Raw genomic sequence first — 23,014 nt, 5'->3', positions numbered from 1 at the left:
AGCCTTCTAGTCTAGTCACATGCCCCTTTCATTTTTTATAATTTAAAGACAAATTTTTAAAGTCCCACCACCAACGCATCTTATATAACATGGTGGCTTGGGGGCAGGATGGTGATGGAGAAGAACTAAAATACACAAATATATAAATAACAAAGAAGAGAAGAAAATATTCCTAGCAACTGTAGTCCTTGTTTCTATAGCTGGTCATGGAGCCATATGGTTTTTCTCTTGTGCAACTGATTTCAGGTTCCCTTTGCCCTCAGCCAGCACCTTGACTCATTGCATTCTTTGGTTCTTTACATGATAGGATGATCCACACCATTTTTCCTAAAGGGTCTGAGCCATTAGTGTTCTTGCCTGTATTTGGTTGCTGTCTTCTTTCATGAACTTTAACTCCCGAATGACAAAGTGCTAAGAAGTGCCTCTGCAATTACTTTGGGTTCCAAACACACTCCTTTTTGCACCTATGGTATAGAACTTACCTTATCTCCCTTGATAATCAGGACCAATCACCAATACACTATTACTTTATTACTGTATCACTCAATGTATTAAAGTCTTCTTTGCATGTTGCCAAACAAAGAAAAAGCTAGAAATGCAAGTCAGGGACTCAATATTTGGAAAAAGAACCAGGTTAGTGTGTGTTATGAAAACCAAGAGAGAAGTGAGTAGATAGAATGTCAAACACGGCTGATGTGTCAAGCATATAGGACTGAGAACAGCTCTACAGATTCAGTGACTTTTAAGAGGATGATTTCAAGGAGATGTGAAGGCAGGAGACAGACTTTGTAGAGTTGAAGAATGCAAGATAGTTAAGAAGTGAAGGCTGGGGTGCAGTTTTGATGTGGGGCGACTGGGTCATGGTAGATTATTAATCATTCAAAATCATTGGCAAGGAAGGGAAGGAAAGAGGGTAGGGCAGGGTGAGAGAATGGTGATCATAAACAGGGTATTTCAGTCTGCCCTGTCGGTAGTTCTATCTAGCCCCACTCAGCTGCCCTGGATACATATTCTCTGGTGAGAGAAATTATTCCTTTTTATTGCTTTTCTCTTTCTTTCTCTCTCCTCTCCCTCCTTTCCTCTCTCCTTCTCCCTGTCTCCTCTCTCTCCACCCTCCTTTTCTCCATTGTTGATGTCATTATACTTCCCACCTTTAGCTGTTTGTCTACAGATGATTCTTATAAGCCAGACCAGTAGCATCAGAATCACCTGAGAACCCCTTAGAAATGCAGGCAGTGGGCCCCAGTCCAAACCTACTGAATGAGACACTCTGGGAGACAAGCCCAGCTGTGTGTTAACAAGCTCTCAAGTGATTTTGATGCATGTTAAAATTTGATAACCACTGCCATAAGCTACATCCTAATTTCTGAGCCTCTCCCAAGCTCAAGGTCTGACAGTCCCCATAAACCAAACATGGCTTATCTGGGCATCTTGTTTGGGCATCATCTTCTACTTTCCAAGGCCATTAACTCCGTTTCCCCAATAGCCTCACTGTTCACCATTCCTCATTTGATTTTTTTCAAATATTTTCATCATCCTAATTGTTTTTATAGCATATTTAATTTTTCTATATCACTTTTATAATAAAATTCATTTAAAAAATAATTTTAACACTGTATATGGCCTGACCAGTAAAATTTTATTCACTATCATTGGTATTTCCTCTTGTGTCAATCATCTTTGCCAATGTTTATATTTTTATAAATACTAAAGCTCTTTATGTTCTGGAGGCATGAATTCTGTTAATCATACTTATCACAAATATTTTCTTGTTTTGATAGTTTTTAAAGTTTTGTTTTATTGTTTTTATTGTCAAGTTTTATTTTAAAGTTTAACAGTCAATACTATAATACACTGAAGTGGCCAGATTATTATGACCACCTGACGTTTGTAGGCAAATTAGCCGTAAACTGCATCGTATGGGATATGGAAGCTGAAGGCCTGTTCGAACACTTTGCTGTCTGCAGTTACCAAGATAAATCGTCTCCAGTTCGCACAGGAACACAAGGATTGGACAGTCGAGCATGGGAAAAAAGTCATGTGGTCCGATGAATCACGTTTCCAGTTGCATCATGCAGATGGCAGAGTGAGAATTTCGCGGAAACAGCATGAAAGCATGTACCCCACATGCATGAGTACAACCCTTCAAGCTGGTGGGAGCAGTGTTATGGTTTGGGGCATGATTTCCTGGCATGATTTGGGTCCTTTAATTCATGTGAAACAATGTCTGAATAGCACAACATACCTAAGTATCATTGCTGACCAAGTTCATCCTATCATGCTGATGGCGTATCCCAATGGAGATGGCTTCTTCCAACAGAGCAATGCGCCATGCCATGGTGCTCATATTGTGCAGGAGTGGTTTCAAGAACATGAGGGAGACTTTACCTTGCTTAGGTGGCCCCCACAATCACCAGATCTCAATCCAATTGAGCATTTGTGAGACGAAGTTAAGCGAGCCATCAGGCAGCTGGTTCCACAACCATTAAATCTCACAGAACTGGACAGTGCTATTCATCAGGCATGGTGTCAGATTCCTGGCATCACCTTTCAACATCTCATGGAGTCAATGCCAAGAAGATTCGCCGCAGTATTGAAGGCAAAAGGTGGCCCAACGAAGTACTGATGGGGTGGTCATAATAATCTGGCCACTCAGTATATATATATATATATATATATATATATATATATATATATATATATATATATTAGAGGCCTGGTGCATGAATTCGTGCATGGGTGGGGTCCGGCCAGCCTGGCCAAGGGGAGGGGACATGGACATGGGTGGTTGGCCAGCCTGCCTGCTCATCAAACTCCTGGTCAAGGGGACAATTTGCATATTAGCCTTTTATTATATAGGATATACACTGAGTGGCCAGATTATTATGTGTTCAGACATCATAACAATCTGGCCACTCAGTGTATATAATAAATTATAGACAAAAGTGTGACTTTGTTTCTGTAATATTTTATATTGTTCAACAGTTACAAAATTGTCATTCCTATAGAATTGAAATAATTCTAGGATGTGGTTTCTAGTGTTTTTCCATGGCTTAAAGAAATATGTAACACATTTCTTGGTTCATTTTGGTTTATGGTATAAAATAACCATAAGACTTATTATACCCAAAATACTTATTAGTTAATGATTACTTTCCCAACTGTTTTATTAAACTGCCTTTTTCAGAAGCAGTAGAGTGTAAAGGTTAAGATATGGCTCTGGAGCCCAGTGGTCTAGCTTCAGCTCCAGCTGATTCTGAGAAAGTTACTTCAACTTTTTTTTTAATTGATCTTGTTACAGAATTTACCAGGAGACCGAAAAATACACAGGAGTACTTGGAGATACAGGATAAACCCATTTATTTTCAGATGTTTTGCATGTTCTGGTACAGTGACTCAGGGGAGACTGTTTCTCTCCAAATCCTGAGCCCACCAATATGGAGGAAGCTCTCCCTTTATACCCTTTGGTTTCTTTGTCCCCCAAATATGGATGGGACTTCTGGACCTTTCCCAGACTTTGCAAAAAGCCCTGTGTGTTGGGATGGGGGCTGTGAGACCACACCTAAAGGCCTGGCCTGGTGCCAGCACTGATAACCCCCTCCAGGGGTTGTGTATTATTCATGGTTTATGGCCTCTGTAAAATGTGAGTATTTAGGTCAACCGGTTTTGCAAGACCAGATTGTGGAGAAAGGGGCAGTGACTTAATGATAGGCTATCAAGAATGTACATTAGGTTACTGGCACAGATTCAGATTGATAGGCCCCCCCCAAAAAAAATGTCTTATTTTCCCCATCAATCTGAGAGAGAGAAATCGGCTGCCTCCTACATACTCCCTGACCTGGCCAGGGATCGTACCTTGCCACTTTTTGGTGTAAAGGACAATGCTCCAACCAACTGAGCCGCACCAGTCAAGATGGAAATTACTTCAACTTTCAGCTCCTGCATGTCTAATGACATACATCCTCAGATATCACACATCCTCGTCAGCTTGCTGTGACTATGAAACACATAAATTCAACATCTAGCACATAGTAAGTGATCAGTAAATGTTAGCTATGTTGCATTTCAGAATTCATTAGCTTCCCTATTCCTCTTTTATTGTGACATCAATACATATACCAATTTTTGTACCATTATCATATTATTTTAATTTTTGTGACTTCCCAGGTAAAGGCTGTTTTACAGTGGTCTTGTTTCAACCCCTTTTCCGGAACATCATATATAAAATGCACGTGTTGCAGGCCCTGGCCAGGTAGCTTAGTTGGTTAGAGCATCATCCTGATGTGCCAAAGTTTCAGGTTTGATCTCCGGTCAGGGCACATACAAGAATCATCTCTCTCTCTCTCTCTCTCTCTCTCTCTCTCTCTCTCTCTCTCTCTCTCTCTCTCTCCCCCCCTTTCTTTTCTCAAAATTAATTTTAAAAACACACAACTAATGAGACACAGAGATAAACATTTTTTAAATTCACATGTTGTACTCAACTTACTTGACCAAGTAGCAACGGTGCTTGCTTAGTTGTTAGAACATGATTTGAAAGAGGAAATAAGGCAGAGTGGGCTTTGGCAAGTGGGCAAAATGAACGTGATGCTTTATATGGGAAACCAGCCTTGGGACAGAGGTGGAGTTTTGGATGGAGGAGGATAAGAAAGATAAATGAGTTTAGGAGGTGTTTCATGAAAGAATCTGTGTGAGAAGAAAGAAAAGAGGCAAGAAAGGCAAAGAGTAGAACAATAAATCATGTGAAAGAGAACTTTACCACTGAATCTACCTCTATAGTGACTGGAAATGGATCTAGCTAAATCTTTCAGCACTCAATAAGTAGGCATTGCTGACACACAGCCAATGACATGAGAGCTAGACAGTAAAACATATATCTCTACATTTAGTGCTTAGCTTTATTCCATTTTGCTTAAAATTTTTAAACCCAAAGTTACTGATTTTTTTATCTATTGAATGGATATTCAAGATATGTTTTGCTTTAAAATGTTGGAACCACTCTTTATTGGTGCCTCCAAATATTTCTAAATAAATATTTACATGAATTTTTAAAATCATTTATATCATTTCAAACTTACCTAAAGCCCCTTGACCATTATTTCAGCATACTCAATCATTTTGGCATTATTCCACATTTGAAATTATGATTTGTTTTTCCCAATAGATTTCTGTTCAGATTACATCTTGACTCCTAACCTTCATTTTACATTACCTAAGAGCACATAGTGTTACCTTCAGAGAGGGTAGATGCATATTGCATTGAAGAGCTATGCTAGGCCTGATCCTTGAGTTTGCCTTAAAGCCGATTTATGCCACTTAAAGTAATCCAGTATGCGCCTTGGTAATTGAAATCCTTCCATTACCCTCTCTCCAGCCCATTTAAATATTTCTCTTTCAGATGCAATTATGTCAGGAGGTGAGCCAAATGCTTTGGGAAAGACATGGGCATTTCCAACAAGAAGGCTTTTGGCTGTCCACCAAAAAACTTGTTGGTGTTTATGATTCCAAGTCCAACTGTTTTCTCTCCAAGGCGCCCATTTGCAAAGAGTACTGTCAATGCTCCTCCTCATTCTTGGAGAATAATTGGGGCTTGGGTTGACCATTACTTATGGTGGCAACCACTGAGAAAAGGTTAATGTAGATTTCTTCATTGCTTGATTTTTTGTTATAGGAATCCTTCCCTCCATTGCTTCTTGTCCTCAATCAGAAATCAAAGCCTTTATATCATGTGAAGCAGCATCATGTCTTTTTAAAATCTTAAATCTCATAGATGTAATTTTAGCTTGAGCGTGAGCTCACCCATAATTACAAGATCTAAAAGAAAGGTTTGGGATATTAACAAAACCAGCACATTTCTAGGCTAAAGCATCAGTCATTTTTTTAAATGGGCTTAGACAGATGTGTATTCTATATTTATGTATGAGAATGCTGCTGGACCACAGCATGCAAACTAAATACTTCAATGGAATACATAGAGAAAACTAGTGATTCTATATTCTAGTAACTGTTTTATGAAAAAATTTTCATTTAACTCTCAAAAATGACTCACAAGTTGACACTTGGATAATGCAACACAGTTATATTTAACTCTAGAACTCTCCTCACATGCCAGGTTTCAAGTCTGCTTCTAAGTCAATGTTCTTTTGGGGGCTCATTATGACTATTCATGTCTTTCCTCAAAACAAAACTATTATGCATGTTCATTTCCCTTCTTCTCTTGACTTTTGGCTGTCAGATTTATACCTCTTCCAAGCCATGTTATCTTGGCCTGTAGTAGTAATATCACACCCAAGCACAGGGAGCCCAAGCCGGACAGACTTTGCCAGATAGTACCTGACCAATGTTTTCTTATGTGATTGATCCAGTCAAAAAATGGCCCAAAATAGTATTATAGATGAGGTTTATAAAGAACTACTGGGAGAATTATTAATAAATCACTGATTGAAATCCATGATTAATAATAGACTAAATTTACTGAAATACAAAGAAGGTACATACAGCCAAATCACACAGACTGCCCACCCCAGTGCCAGCCCAAGGATTTGAGATGAGAGAGGTGAGGCTGTGTTGCTCCTTGGCAAAGCCTACAAGTTATGCAACAATAATAGGCTTGTCAAACATGAAGATATTGTTGTAGCAGTCACCACAGCTTTTGTGGCCAGAGAAGATCTAGTTAGAAATCCTACTGTAAATGCATTCATTTCCTAGTCCAAATCCCGCCCCCTCTGCAATAAATACACATATTTTGAAACACAAATAATCCTTCAGAGACAGGGTACCAAAATGCTTCAGTACCCTTGATTTTACCAGAAAGAAATGTGCTAGCAGAAGCTGAGCAGCTTCCAATTGTACATAAATGAAAGAAATGAGGTATCATATCTGTCTATCTGATGCCTTTCATGGGTACTAAGATCTATATTAAAATTACCCTTTAAGCTTTAGAAAAATAGTCATAAAGGTTCAATTAGTTTCACATTTGTGAGGTCTCTGACATTTAAAATCATTAAGTTAACATTTTTAGCTCAACTTGCAGTAGGTAATAAAATATATCCTTATTGTGCACAATATAGTGTGTGTGCCTGTGTGAGTGTGTGTGTGGAGAGAGAAAGAGGCAGGCAGATGTGTCTGAGTTATATGCAACATAAATGAGCACAGAATCTTGGTCCAAAACTCTAAGATAACACTGACAAATATTCATTGAGTGGCTTTGGGCAAGTTATTTAATTCTTTTTGTTACTTCAGTCACACGTTGGAAATCCTAATACTAACACATCTTTCAGAGTGCATATTCTCTGATTCAGTTTTAAACATTTCTGAAAATATGGCCTGGTAAAATTTCTTCATGTCTCAACAGAACAATAGTAGGCAAAGCATGAGGCTTCACCTAAAATGCAAAAACAAGCAGTGGAGTTCAAGCTGTTAGGTCCAGAGAATAATGTTCTCAGTGTAGTCAACAAACAGAATTTATTTATTTGTTCGTTTGTTTGTTTATTGTTAATCCTCACCTGAGGATATTTTTCCATTGATTTTTAGAGAGAATGGAAGGGACGGGGAGAGAGAGAGAGAAACATTGATGTGAGAGAGAAACATTGAATGGTTGCCTCCCACACGAGCCCCCACCAGGGCCGAGGATTGAGCCTGCAACCGAGGTACATGCCCTTGACCAGAATCAAACCCTGGACCCTTCAGTTCATGGGTCAATGTTCTATCCACTGAGCCAAACTGTCTAGAGTTAGAATCTCTTTTAATACTAAAATCGTTGTGAATTTGTGATATTGAAGAGCCCAAAACCCAAATAAGTGAAATGATATCAAAGTAGAGAATGTTATCCAATAAACCTGATGCTTGGAAAAGGAGGCCAGTAGCCTGGGATTTAGTCATTTGGGCTCTTTCGACCTCAAGACTTGAGCAGTAATCTTCTCAGAGCCCTTGAGGCAACCCCATATCAAGACCTGGTGGGCCTGACTCTGCTCAGAGTTCCAGAATAACCTGCCCATCCTTAGAATCCAGGTTACTTAGAACCTGGCTTGAAAGTTATTGATCTCTTTTACTTTAAATTTTGCTAATCAAAATAAGAATTTTTTGCATTATTTGGAGAAAATGTGTCTTTCCAGGGAAGTTCATTCCAAAAGCAATTATTAAAACACATTCTCAAGACTTGAAAAATAAATTCCTCATTTCAGAAAGATACTTGTTCCATGACCTATGGAATAATTTAAATCTCAATTCCCAGAATGATGAACTACCATTCTTTCTTCTTTGGCAGTTTTATGTAGAGAATGAAATACTGTGTTTGATACTTACTCATGAGCATTATTTATGAAGAAAAAAAAATCCACATCCCCCCCCCCCCCTTATTCTCTCTTTTCATTCCAGAGTTGAACCCTAACACAGAAAAAAAATTGAAAAAATCATTAGGGAAATTGACCCTTTTCTTAGAAAGTTGAAATGAAATAAAACTATAAACTTAAACTATTTCGTTAAGGACAGAAAGCACTTGAGATTAATTTGCGAATGATACAGTCATCCCTCAATATCTGAGAATTGATTGATTCCCAGGATCCCCTTGGATACCAAAATCCACAAATGCTCAAGTCCCTCATATAAAATGATGTACTGCCCTGGCTGGTTTTGCTCAGTGGATAGAGCATCGACCTGCGGATTAAAGGGTCCCGGGTTCAATTCCAGTCAAAGGCACATGCCTGGGTTGCAGGCTCCATCCCCAGTGTAGGGGCATGCAGGAGGTAGCCAATCAGTGATTCTCTCTCATCATTGATGTTTCTATCTCTCCATCCCTCTCCCTTCCTCTCTGAAATCAATAATTTAAAAAAAATTTTTTGTATTTTAAAAATAAATAAATAAATAAATAAATAAATAAATAAAATTATGTACTATTTGCATGTAACTAACACATACCTTAAGTATACTTTAAATTATTTCCAGATTACTTACATTATAATACCTAATACAACGTAAATGCTATATAAGTTGTTATGCTGTATTCTTCAGGAAATAATAACAAGAAAAAAATCAGCACGTGTTTGGTAGACACAACCATTGTAGGCCTAACTATATAACACATATCAACAACAATGTAACTTTTTGTTTTCAAATAGTTTTGATCTGTGGTTGCTTTAACCCACAGATGTGGAAACTACAGATAGGAAGAGCCAACTATAATTTTGATTTAGGCATGAGGAATTGGCAACAACATGAATCAGGTATAGAAGCTGTACTAAAATCAAGACTCCATAAGTGCCCTCACCGGTTTGGCTCAGTGGATAGAGCATCAGCCTGCGGATTGAGGGGTCCCAGGTTCGATTCCGGTCACAGGCATGTACCTTGGTTGCGGGCACATCCCCAGTAGGGGGTGTGCAGGAGGCAGCTGATCGATGTATCTCTCTCATCGATGTTTCTAACTATCCCTCTCCCTTCCTCTCTGTAAAAATAAAAAAAATAAAAAAAAATCAATAAAAAGTATATTAAAAAAAAAAAAAAAAAAGACTCCATAAGTAAGGTGCACTGAACCCAGGAATATTTTAAGCAAATCAGTGATATAAATGGTGCAAAACAATTTCTCATGCATTCCATCTCGGTCCATAGCAGGATCCTACAGGAGAAAGGAATGCATTGTAAGTGCCCTTCTTCATTCACTTACTCAGTCTCTCATTTATTCTTTCATTTGTTTTCCATGTGTAGATACACTGAACAAGCCTTACGTGTGTTCTTCCGATACAATGATGGATACAAGATAATCTTCATCTTTAATGTGTGCGTAGCTTACATCAGGAATCTTATAAGTTAATATAGTACAAAATGATGAATACAATAAGAAAGAAAGGTATACAGCAATAAAGCAGAAGAGTTTCACTTGATTCAATTTAGAGGAAAGAAGATGGTGTTTGAGCCCAGTCATGAAGAGAGTTGAGTTAAGCAGGCGGAAAGTCAGGTGGGATGGAATTCCAAATAATTGGAAAATGTGATTTCAATGAACATATCACTCAATATGATATGAGTGTGGAACATATTAGGGTGTTGGGGGAAATGTGACTGCCAGAGTGGATAAAGTTTATTTCCTGAAAGGATCTCTAGGCCATTCTGCTAGTAAATGGTCTTCACTTGGTACTAAACATAATAGTAGTGAACCCAGGAATATTTTAAACAAATCAGTGACATGATTAGATATATAAAATTTTACTAGTAGATTTCCATTCTTTAATTTTTTTCATTTTAATTTATTATATTATATGTAATCATTGCAAAATTCATAACATAGTTTTAATTTTTGACTAATTTTTTAATTTGGTACATCCACATTTTCAAAGTAACCAAAATAATCAAAAAGGTGTACAATGAATTATTATTTCATCCCTGCCCCAAAACACCCATTTAAAATGCTTTTATCAGATAACCACTTTTATTAATTGCTTACAAATACAAATAAATGTAAATATTTTTTTTTCTTACATAAAACTCGATATCTATGCCCAGTTCTCCACCTGACTTTTTTAAACTTAAAAATAATATATCTTGGAGATTTTTTCATTTTAATTCATAAAAATATTTCTCAATCTTTTATATCTGCCTAGCAATTATAAAGGAATACTGTCGTTGCAATGTAAAAGAAGGATTGGGGAAATAGGAAGTTGCAGGAATCTAGGCAACAAATGATAAGAGCCTTGAAAAGTGATAGATCTGAGAGACTAGAGAAATACCAAAGAGACAGAATCAACAAAATGTGGAGGTAAATTAGGGAGGAGGTGAAGAAAAGAGTCAAAATACCTCTGGAATTCTGACTAGGGCAATGGTGAAACAGTGTTAAATGATGAAACTTTTACTAAGAAGGAAGTCATTAGAGGAGCGGGTTAGGATAGGAAGACTAGAGGTAGATGATGAGTTATCAATATGGAATTTGGGTATTCAGCTAGAGCTGTTTGGTAGTAAATATGGAGCTCAAGAGAGAGGTGAGAGGTGAAAAAGTTTGGAATCATTGGAATAGAGTTAATGATTAAAGCCTTGGATATGGATGACATCACCTAGCAACACTAGAGAACAAGAAAATAAAAGCAGGTGAAGGTAAAACACTCACACACAGTGCTTCATGGTCAGAAATCTTAGGGGATTCACAGTATACATTGCCACAGTGAGCGTTGACCTATGAACCAGGCGGTCACAGTTTAATTTTCTGCCAGGGCACGTGCCCCAGTTGCGGGCTAGATCCCCAGTAGGGGATGTGTAGGAGGCAGCCGATCAATGATTCTCTCTCATCATTGATGTTTCTATCTCTCTCTCCTTCTCCCTTCCTCTCTAAAATCAATAAAAGCATATTTAAAAAAAATAAAAAATAAAGGATAGTAACTTAGAGTCTATTTTTAGAACACAATAAGGTCTGAAAAGTACCACATTTAGATGTGGAGAAGGTGACCTCAGCTCTGGGCTCTGTTCTTTTGAGGACCCTGCCTTGATTCTACACTATCTGTGCCCTTTCCCACAGAATAAAATGTCCATGAAACTAGGCATATATATCCACTAGGAGCCTATCCAACTCTTATTCCCAGTTAGCTCATACTTTTGATAACTGGGATCCCAGAATTTGCTGCTCTCATAGCCTTAAATCTGCACCCAGGGCCTGTGTGGCCCCTCATCTGGTCTGTTCTCCTGAAGGCAGAATGTGTTTACTCTCTGGTGTACACATTGGTCATTCCAACTTGTGGTTAAGAAGTGACTGTTTATGGGGAATGGGGAAGAAACTTGGAAGGGTAAGCTGAGTTAATCCGTACAGATGTAATGAGAATCTTTATGGTGTGGGTGGGAGTTGGGATTTGGTAGAAAAAGCTGACAGACCAAGGGCCAAAGGCTAGAGCCAGTGTTCCTCACCCACCACATCACCCAAACTGCCTGAGAATTCTAAATATTCAAACCAGCACCCTTCAGAGCCATTGTGGATATAGATTTATCGAGGTGAGAAAGACAGTGTATATTGGAGCACACACACCCCCATCCTTGGTTTTGGATTCCATAGTTTGTTACCCACAGTCAACAGTTCAAAAATATTAAATAGAAAATCCAGAAATAAACAATTCATGAGTTTTAAATTGCACAGTTTTCTGAGTAGTGTGGTGAAATCTCGTGCCATCCCACTTCATCCCATCCAGGAAGTAAATCATCCCTTTATCCAGCATATGCACACTATGTATGCCCCAAACCATTAATCACTTAGTAGCTGACTATCAGATCAATTGTTGTAGTATCACAATGCTTGTGTTCAAGTAACACTTATTTTATTTATTTGCCTCATTCACATAACTTTGATTACATATATTTTATAATTGTCCTATTTTATTAGTTATTGCTATTAATCTCCTTCTGTGCCTAACTTATAAGTTAAACTTTTTCATTGGTATGCATGAATAGGAAAAAATACAGTATATATAGGATTCGCTACAATCCATGGTTTCAGACATCCACTGGGGGTCTTGGAACATATCTCCCATTGATAAGGGAGAACTGCTATATTTATTTTTTTTATTGTCTAAAGTTTTACATATGTTTCCTTTTTCCCCGATTGACTGCCCCCCCTCCTCCACGGCCACTCCCACCTCGGGCAAGTCCCCACCACCCCAGTGTCTGTGTCCATTGGTTATGCTAATATGCATGCATACAAGTCGTTTGGTTGCTCTCTCACCACCCCCACCTCCCTGCCATTCCTCTCTGGATCTATTTTTGTTCATCAAATTATGTTGATAATTATATTCCACATATGAGTGAGATCATGTGATATTTACCTTTCTCCAACTGGCTTATTTCACTTAACATAATGCTCTCCAATTCCATCCATGCTGTTGCAAATGGAAAAAGTTCTTTCTTTTTTATAGCAGTGTAGTATTCCATTGTGTAGATGTACCACAGTTTTTTAATCCACTCATCTGCTGATGGGCACTTAGGTTGTTTCTAAACCTTAGCTATTGTAAATTGTGCTGCTATGAACATAGGGGTGCATATATCCTTTCTGATTGGTGTTTCTGGTTTCTTGGGATATATTCCTAGAAGTGGGATCACTGGGTCAAATGAGAGTTCCATTTTTAACTTTTTGAGGAAACTCCATACTGTCTTCCACAGTGGCTGCACCAGTCTGCATTCTCACCAGCAGTGCATGAGGGTTCCTTTTTCTCCACATCCTTGCCAGCACTTGTCATTTATTGATTTATTGATGATAACCATTCTGACAGGTGTGAAATGGTACCTCATTGTTGTTTTGATTTGCATCTCTCAGATGATTTGTGACTTTGAGCATATTTTCATATGTCTCTCGGTCTTCTGTATGTCCACTTTTGAAAAGTGTCTATTTAGGTCCTTTGCCCATTTTTTTGATTGGATCATTTATCTTCCTTTTGTTAAGTTGTATGAGTTCTCTGTAAATTTTGGAGATTAAACTCTTATCTGAAATAGCATTGGCAAATATGTTCTCCCATGCAATGGGTTTCCTTGTTGTTTTGTTGATGGTTTGTTTTGCTGTGCAGAAGCTTTGTATTTTGATGTAGTGCCATTTGTTTATTTTCTCCTTAGTTTCCATTGCCCTAGGAGCTGTATCAGTAAAGATACTGCTACAACATATATCTGTTATTTTGCTGCCTATGAGTCTTGTAGGATTTTTATGGTTTCCCGTCTTACATTTAAGTCCTTTAGCCATTTTGAGTTTGTTTTTGTGTATGGTGTAAGTTGGTGATCTAGTTTCATTTTTTGCATGTATCTGACCAAATTTCCAAGCACCATTTATTGAAGAGACTGTCTTGACTCTATTGTATGCTCTTGTCTCCTTTGTCAAATATTAATTGAGCATAATAGCTTGGGTCGATTTCTGGATTCTCTGTTCCATTCCCTTGGTCTATATGTCTGTTCCTGTGCCAGTACCGGGCAGTTTTGAGAACAGTGGCTTGGTAATATAGTTTGATATCTGGTATTGTGATCCCTCTAACTTTGTTCTTCTTTCTCAGGATTGCTGTGGCTATTCAGGGTCTTTTTTTATTCCAGATGAATTTTTGGAGAGTTTGTTCTAGATCTTTGAAATATGCCGTTGGTATTTTAATGGGGATTGCATTAAATCTGTAGATTGCTTTGGGTAGTATGGACATTTTAATGATGTTGATTCTACCAATCCATGAACATGGTATGTTATTCCATTTGTTTATGTCTTCCTCTATCTCTTTTTTCAATCTCCTTTGGTTTTCCAAGTACAGGTCTTTTACCTCCTTAGTTAAGTTTATTCCTAGGTATCTTAATTTTTTTGGTACAAAGGTAAATGGGATTGTTTGGGGTTTTTTTAGTTTCTCTTTCTGTGGGTTTATTATTGGTGTATAAAAAGAACCATAGATTTCTGGCTGTCAATTTTGTATCCTGCTACATTGCTGAATTCATTTATTAAATCTAGTAGTTTTTTCATGAAGTCTTTGGGGTTTTCTAAGTATAATATCATGTCATCTGTGAATAAGGACAGTTTTGCATCTTCTTTTCCAATTTGGATGCCTTTTATTTCTTCTTATTTATAGCTGTTTGTTTATAAAAATAATGTTTGTCTCCTATCTAGCACTTCCAGGACTATATCGGACAGGAGTGGTGAAAGTGGACATCCCTGTCTTATTCCTGCTCTTAGGGGAAATGAGTTTAGTTTTTTGCCCATTGAGTATGATGTTGGCTGTAAGTTTGTCATATAAGGTTTTTATTATGCTGAGGTATGATCCCTCTATTCCCACTTTGCTGAGAGTTTTTATCAAGAAAGGGTGCTGGATTTTGTCAAATGCTTTTTCTGTATCGATGGATATGATTATGTGTTTTTTACCTATCAATTTGTTTATGTGATTTATCACATTTAATGATTTGCAGATATTGTACCATCCTTGCATCCCCAGAATAAATCCCACTTGGACATGGTGTATGATCTTTCTAATGTAATGCTGAATCCGATTTGCTAGAATTTTGTTGAGGATTTTAGCATCTATGTTCATCAAGGATATTGGCCTTTAGTTCTCTTTTTTTGTGGTGTCTTTATCTGGTTTTGGTATTAGGGTAATGCTGGCTTCATAGGAAGAGCTTGGAAGTGTGCCTTTCTCTTGAATTTTTTGGAATAGTCTGAGGAGGATAGGTTTTAGTTCTTCTTTGAATACTTGGTAGAACTCCCCTATAAAGCCATCCGGACCAGGAGTTTCGTTTGCTGGAAGATTTTTTATCACTGCTTCAATTTCTTCAGTGGTTATCGGCCTATTCAGGTTTTTTGATTTTTACTGGTTGAGTTTTGGGAGCTTGTATTTTTCTAAAAATATGTCCATTTATTCTAGGTTGTCCATTTTGTTGGAATAGAGTTGTTCATAGTATTTTTTCATAATCCTTTGTATTTCTGTGGGCTTGGTAGTTACTTCACCTCTTTCATTTCGGATTTTGTTTATTTGGGTCCTCTCTCTTTGCTTCTTGATGAGCCTGGCTATAGGTTCATCAATCTTGTTTATCCTTTCAAAGAACCAGCTCTTGGTTTTGTTGATCTTTTATATTATTATTTTGGTCTCTATGTCATTTATTTCCACTCTGATCTTTATCATTTCCTTTCTTCTGCTTATGCTGGGCTTTTCTTGTTGCTCTCTTTCTAACTCTTTGAGTTGTAGGGTTAAATAATTTATTACCATTGTTTCTTATTTTTTGAGGTAGGCCTGTAGAGCTATGAACTTCCCTCTCAAGACTGCTTTCACTGTGTCACATAGATTTTGGATTGTTGTGTTTTCATTTTCCATTGTTGCCATGATGCTTTTTATTTCTTCTTTGATCTCTTTGGTAACCCAATCATTGTTTAATAGCATGCTATTTAGCCTGCAGGTGTTTGATTTTTTTCATTGTTTTTATTGTAGTTGATTTTTAATTTTATGCTGTTGTGATCTGAGAAGATGCTGGATATGATTTCAATCTTCTTGAATTTGAAGACTTTGCCTGTGCCCCATTATGTGGTCTATCTTTGAAAATGACCCATGTGCACTTGAGAAGAATGTATATTCTGTAGCTTTGGGGTGAAATCTTCTGAAGATGTCAATTAATTCCATCTGATCTAGTGAGTGATTTAGGATTGATGTTTCTTTGCTGATTTTTCGCTTAGAGGATTTATCCAGTGGTATTAGTGGGGTATTAAAGTCCCCTACTTTGACTGTATTGCTGTCAATCTCTCCCTTGATATCCTCCAGAAGTTTTTTTTTTTATGTATTTGGGCATGATCCCCACTTTTGTGCTCCTTGTAATCAAGATTCACTCCAAATGTTATTATCGCTTACACTGTTTCATTAAAATCTGAAGTTTGAGCATATTAGTTTTCGCTTGTTTATTTTATACAAGTAGGAGACAATGCTTTCAGATTTTACTGTAGCAAAATGCACCATAGCAAATAGTAAAAGTGGGACCAGCCTCATGGCTGTGTAACCTGTGCAGTCACCCAGAGCCCATGCTTGCTTTAATACTCTGTTGCTACCATCTTAAAATGAGTACCATATTTTCTGGCGTATAAGACGACTGGGCATATAGAAGATTTTCCTGGGTTAAAAAGTCGTCTTATACACTGGAAAATATGGTAATAATTTTTGAGCAAGGAGACCCCACATTTTCATTTTGCACTAAGCTCTGCAATTATCTAACCTATTTTAGGTCAGAAAACTTTTGCTGTTCTTTGTATAGATGGTGTGTTGCTTATGGAAGTGGTAAAGGGTTTGGGGTTAGGATTGCCATATTTAGCAAGTAAACATCCAGACACCCAGTTCTAGTATAAGTCCCAAATATTGCATAGTATATACTTATACTAAAAAAAAAATATCGATTTTCCATAGATAATTCAAATTTAACCAGATGTCCTGTATTTTATGTGGCAAGCCTTCTCATGGGGTAAAGCATATAGTGCCACCGTAATTATTAATATACAGTCTTTCGCTCTCCTAAGTGTCACTGTTTGTAAAATAAACGTATGGTCACTTTAGGTAAAGGGCCTGAGAAAACCCTGATGTATATGGCAACTCTGTGGCCCAGAGCTCTGGGAGAACTCTTGTTGAAGGCTGAGGTTCCTGTACTCTTAGCTTTTAGAGAGACAGACAGCAATAAAAGGCTCGGGAGGGCAACAGGTGAAGAGGTGGACAGTTCAATGTGGGCAGCACCAAAGTGTCATATGAAGAGTTCAATGGACTTTCCAGATTTAATCATTTTGAAATTCTTTTCAATGTGGGATTAGACCGAAAAAGAATTACCTCATATATCACGCCTAATTGCTCATGCATAAGCCTTGAAGAGGGTTTCTTTGAATGGACAAATTCAAGAAGTGGAGAAGAAAGTGAAAGTCACTGAAGCATCTCAAACCAGCTGAGTCATGGAGAGTTTGCCAAAATCTTGGTTTTGGAATTTTTAACTTTGCTTTTTGGACTAACTTGTATGTTTATTTCCCTGTACAATTTTTTTCCTTGAGACAGTGCAATCATTTGAATATGATTCAATGGTGGTTGTTAATAAATATACATCTATAGTCTACAGGCTCAGATTAAGGGATAAATTCTTAATCCCTTATATTCTGACTTTTAAAGCTGTTCTCTGAAAATCCCAAATTTGTTTAATTGCCAACCTCAGCAGTCATTCTTCAGTCCTGGTGTTCTTTGTCCTCTTTTGACTTGTGCTCCACTCACTCATCTTGATCTTCTGTTTTCCTGATTTCTCATTCCTCTTCCCTCATCTCGCTCCACTTCCCCTCACTGTCATTAAACACAAGCAATCCACAGGTTCTTTCTTGGCCTTTCTGTGTTTTTTTCTTTGTTTCTTTTCTTTTTCTATACTCTCCCTTTGCAATCTCCTCCCATCTCATAGCTACAACTAACACCTAGTTCCTTGTTTGTTGGAGTTGATTTGTCCCAGTTCATGAAAGCTGTTTGTTATCATCTCTTCCTAATTTCACATTTGTACGGGGGCCTTGTTTGGGGATATACAATCAGCAAATGCTACAAATGCAGCAGCAACCTTTTCTCCCATTCTGTATCTGGTTATTTTACATTTAACAGGATGCCACTGCCTATACACAGTATTCCAAGCCTTTTTTAATCTGGTTCTAACCTATCCTGCAACTTAATCTTCCAACATCTCCCTTTTATGTGTCTTCTACTCTAATCAAATGAGGCATGTCTGTGTTCTTCCAATGGCTGTAAACCATCCTACCACTCTGCCTTTGTTCATGCCACATTCCTCACCTTTTCCATGGTGTCTTCAATCCTGTCCCAGGCTTGTCTTATGAACATCTGTCCCAGTTTGGGTTGTGGGGGGTCTCTTGTCTGACATTTTTCACACTCTAACTTGTATCACAGTTATTTGTAGTTGTGCCTTTCTCCTTTACAAAGTCAAAAGTACAACAAAACATGAGCCAAATCTTTATTTTTCTTTTGGACTAGTTGTTAGTTTGTAAAAAATAATGCTTGTCTCCTATCTAGCTCACTAACTTAAATAAACCATACAAATACAGGTTCTTCAGTCACTGGATTTATTGAAGTGCAATAGAATTCAGACCTTATATAGAGTCTCTTTACAGGATAATAAAATAATTTGACTCAAAACAATTGACTTTGAGTCTCTTTTGTTGTATAAGCCTTTGAGAGAGAGGCAAACATATTGTAACTAGATGTTGGTTTTATTGAGAACCAATAATTTTTAATGCAAATGGCAATAGAAAAATCCTTTTAAGCTGTAACTATGGGAAGTCATTATCTACTCATTGTAGATTGTAGCTAACATATCACATTGAAAATGCTTCAACAAATATTGAGTCCCTCCTCTATGGGAAGAGGCAATATTATGTGCTATACTTCATAAAATACTTTGAATTGCCAGAAAATAGAATCCCTTCCTCAATTTTTGGTTGCTAATGGTACTGGGAACAAAGAGGGTGATTCATGTAGAGCAATACATATTAAAATTTAAAATGCATTAAAATTAAATAAAGGGCATACTTCAAGAGCACATATAATTTACATTTTGGTAATAAGAGAATAGATACTTCCTTTTCACAATTTTCCCTTGATATTCTACGAGCAATGTCAACTTTTGATGCCTTCAGCTTATAAATGCGGTGCAGTCATAGAAACAGAATTTTAAAATCCATTTGCCTGGCCTCATTCTCTCAAAAAAAAAAAAAGTCTCTTGTATGTCTCTTTATCTATTTCCTGATAGCTTCTCTCATTTAATTTTACTGGTACTGATAGTGGTTGGAGTATGTGTGTAGTTGAGCTAGGAAATGTAGTGCAGAGCAATGTGGTAATTCTTGAGCTGTTACACTCTCATATTACACACACACAAAGGAGGACTGCATTAAGATATGCAACATTCCACAGAATCAATGGGATCCAACCCAATTTCATGGAAGCATTTAGTGATGACACTGGAAACTAGGATTTTTTTACACGCTAATGTCACTTTGTGCAGAGAGCAGCTCTAAGTCTGGGCTCTATATTCTTGCAGTCCCTTGTACCAGTCTTTTAAACTGCAAACTTGATTCAGGTGACAAGATGCAGGAGACATGGCCTTCAGGAGAAATTTACTCTACAATTTCTCAGCAGGGCTGGACTCTACTCAGTAATTATTCTAGCTCTGGGGAAATCTTGTGTTCTTGACAATTTTCCAGGAAAGGGAGGTGAGTGGAACAACAGCGCTGTTCAATCCCCGGATTTATCTAGTATCTTGGAATCACTGGTGTGCCCAGTTTGCTTAGGGAAAGAACATCAACCCTAGCTGGAATCAGCATCCCCACTAGCAATAAGACAGCCCTTCCCAACTCCTAGCCACGTGAGATGTGCCTCTTTTCCATTGGCCTGATAGAACTTGAAAAACAGACAAATGTGCTAGTGCCAGACCCACGCCATACAGCACCTTCGTGCAATATGAAAAAGGCACCCCTCTGGGCAGATGCAGCCTCACCTCAGGGGACGTGGCCCAGTGAGCATGGGGCAAGCTGGATTTACCCCCACTCAACTTCCTTCTCCGCTGGGTGCCCTTTTGCAGGGCATAACCTACATATTCAATAGCTCTGATTTTCAGTGTTCATTTGCTGTTCTCATTTTCAAATATTATGGACAAAGAAACCACAAGGTTTTTTCAAGCTTAGTATTTGCAATTTTCAGCAGTACCTTGATAACATTCCATTAAGTGAGATCTGCTGATAATAAGCCCCCGATTATACCCCTGGCTTCCCAGTTTGCCATATCCTGTCTGCTTCAGACACGTCATTACCAAGGTTATAAGCTGATGTATCAGAGATAAAGCCTTACTTTAAGATGACTCTTGCAGCGGTTTATCTGTAAGACATGTCAGAAAATTTCTCTAAATTATCAAGTTATTTTAGGCCTGTCTTGGGTGACTTCATGTTACAATCTCTGTTCTAATCATCAGGTCATTAAATAACCTTGCAAAAGAATTGGTAATGTGCTCTAACATAATTCTAGGGAATTTCTCTTGAGGTACATGGTGGTTACAAGAAGAAGAAAAAAGTTACCTTAGTATTATGCTAGAAATACATTCCTTTTCAGCTAAACCATCAACATAACCCACTCCTTTTTGGTGGGAGAATATCCTTTGCAGGGCCAGCCTTAAAGGAACAAGGCCCGGAGAAGGTTATCTTCTTGGAGGCACGAAAGGAAAGAAGGAACCCCAAGTATTTTGTCGTTGACAAGAGAGAGTTAAACAAGCAGCCGAGAAATGGAAATGGGTAAGTAAGATTCCTGTCCTCTCGGTGCTGCACCTTAGCACTGTGCCTGGGGCAGCATAGGTGCTCAATGAATATTTGCTCTGTGATTGATTGGGGGTCTGCGCCACAGTGACCTGGTGACATATATCAACATCCAAGGACTCAGTTCTTTTAGATGTGGAGAAATCTCCAGAATGTTAACTCAGGTTAGGTCCATTCCTTTAGATTCCCAGATGCTGGCACTATTTTACAAATTCCTAAATATGTTATATTTTTCAATGTTTGTTAAATTTTTATTTGTTGATTTGAGAGAGAGGAAGGGAGGAGAGAGAGAGAGAGAGAGAGAGAGAGAGAGAGAGAGGTTTGTTGTTTCACTTATTTGTGCATTCATTGATTGCTTCTTATATGTGCCTGACTGGAGATCGAGCCTGCAACTTTGTCATATCGGGACGAAGCTCTAACCGGCTGAGCTACCCAGCCAGGGCACAATGGACCTGCCTATGATCACATGTGCATCACTGCATAAGCAGATCCTGACAGGTTTTAAAAAAATTAATAGCTACTTAATTTACAAAGAATGTTGGTATTATTGAGGACATGTCGGTTCCAATGGATTAGGGCAGCTCATCATGTTTTATAAACTGCCAACATGTAGTGACACTTTCCTCTTTGGGATGAGTTTCGTCAAATTGAAGTGTTGGTTTCTGGTTTATAATTCAATCCATTTCACTGACTCACAGAGGGTGGAGTAAAATGACAAAGTCCTTTGGTCCTTCAGTCAGAGTTTTTCATATTACCAGGTGGTTATGCATTTATCTTCTTACCACATGAGGTGCTATGTAAAACCATGGTCAATAATTACCACCCTGCAACTGACTTTTATGTATTCTAGAACTGCCCTCACATAAATATGTCGGATCAGAGGAAGCAAATAAAACCTAAGACTGTCATTAAACAGGAGGGTTGGAGAGATAGGGAAGTAAAAAATACCATGGGCCTGCCAGCTAGAATCCTGCCCAAAAGGAGACTCCAGCAACACTTCACCCCCAGGTACATTACGTACCAGCCACATTTACTGCCTGTTGTAAAGTGATGCAAAACATCAGCCAGACACAGCATAACAAAGCTTACATTGTACATACAGGATATGGGAATACACATATAGAACCAAATGCTATCACTGTGGAAAGAAGATATTAACTCATTTGTGCTGGCAACTTTCTGAATGACTAATTAGGTTTGGACTTTAGCCTTCCTTCTTCTCCTGCACCCCTCCTCCTTTTTGGAATCAGTATTCTTTTATACTGTAGACCTAGTGGGCTCATACAGCTGTTGAGGTATGTTAAGGACTTAATGCCCCTTCAGTAGCTACAGAAATCCAGAGAGCAATGTGATTGTGTGACAGTTGGGAATTCTATAAGAATACGATGATTTAACTAAATTATAAACCCTCAGAATTGCTTTTTGTATTTAATATGCATACTTTTTCTAGTTAAGCCCATTTAAATTAAGAATAATTTAACTTCAAATGCTTGTTGATTTAATGTTTGTACATATGCACAAATCAAGTAGAGTTCATTCTGGAGCATTCCTGTTAACAAAGGAGACTAGAAATGATAAAAAATTAAGGCATTAAAAGAATCCTGTATATTTCTCCTTGAATAGTGTTTCTGGGTTTACATTTAACTGTATGTATATACTAGAGGCCCAGTGCATGAAAACTCATGCACTGGAGGCGGGGGGGGTCCCTCAGCCCGGCCTGCCCCCTCTCACAGTCCGGGAGCCCTCAGGGGTGGGAGTCGACCCAGCGATCAGGGGAAGGCAACACCTCCACCACACCTCTGCTGCTGCCACTGCCAGCAGCACAAGCCTCGGCCGGCCCTGGTTACCTGAGCATCCAAGGCTTGCCTGAGCCTTGGGCTGGCCCTGGGTGGCTGGGGGACTAAAGGGGCTTGGAAGACTCTGGAGGCAGGCACTCGGCAGGGCTGAGGGGACTGGGCGCCACCAGCTTGTGGCTGTGGGTGCCGCCATCTTTGAGGGCGTGACAGTCAATTACCATATTCCCTCCTTATTGGCTGTGGACGCCACCATCTTTGCAACAGTGTGAGGGTCAATTAGCATATTCCCTCTTTATTAGAACGAATATTCATATATATTTGACTTCTGAGTGATTAAAATACTTAAAACAGAATAACAAAGCTCCCGTTCTGAAAAAGGTAGATGCAGCCATCTTCCCCATTCCATTAGCTGCACAACTCCCCCCTGTTCTTCACTCCATGCAGAAAA

This window comes from Eptesicus fuscus, chromosome 8, assembly GCF_027574615.1.
Source record: "Eptesicus fuscus isolate TK198812 chromosome 8, DD_ASM_mEF_20220401, whole genome shotgun sequence".
Taxonomy (NCBI): Eukaryota; Metazoa; Chordata; class Mammalia; order Chiroptera; family Vespertilionidae; genus Eptesicus; species Eptesicus fuscus.
The sequence above is the reverse complement of the archived record's forward strand: the minus strand, read 5'-3'. Positions refer to the sequence as shown.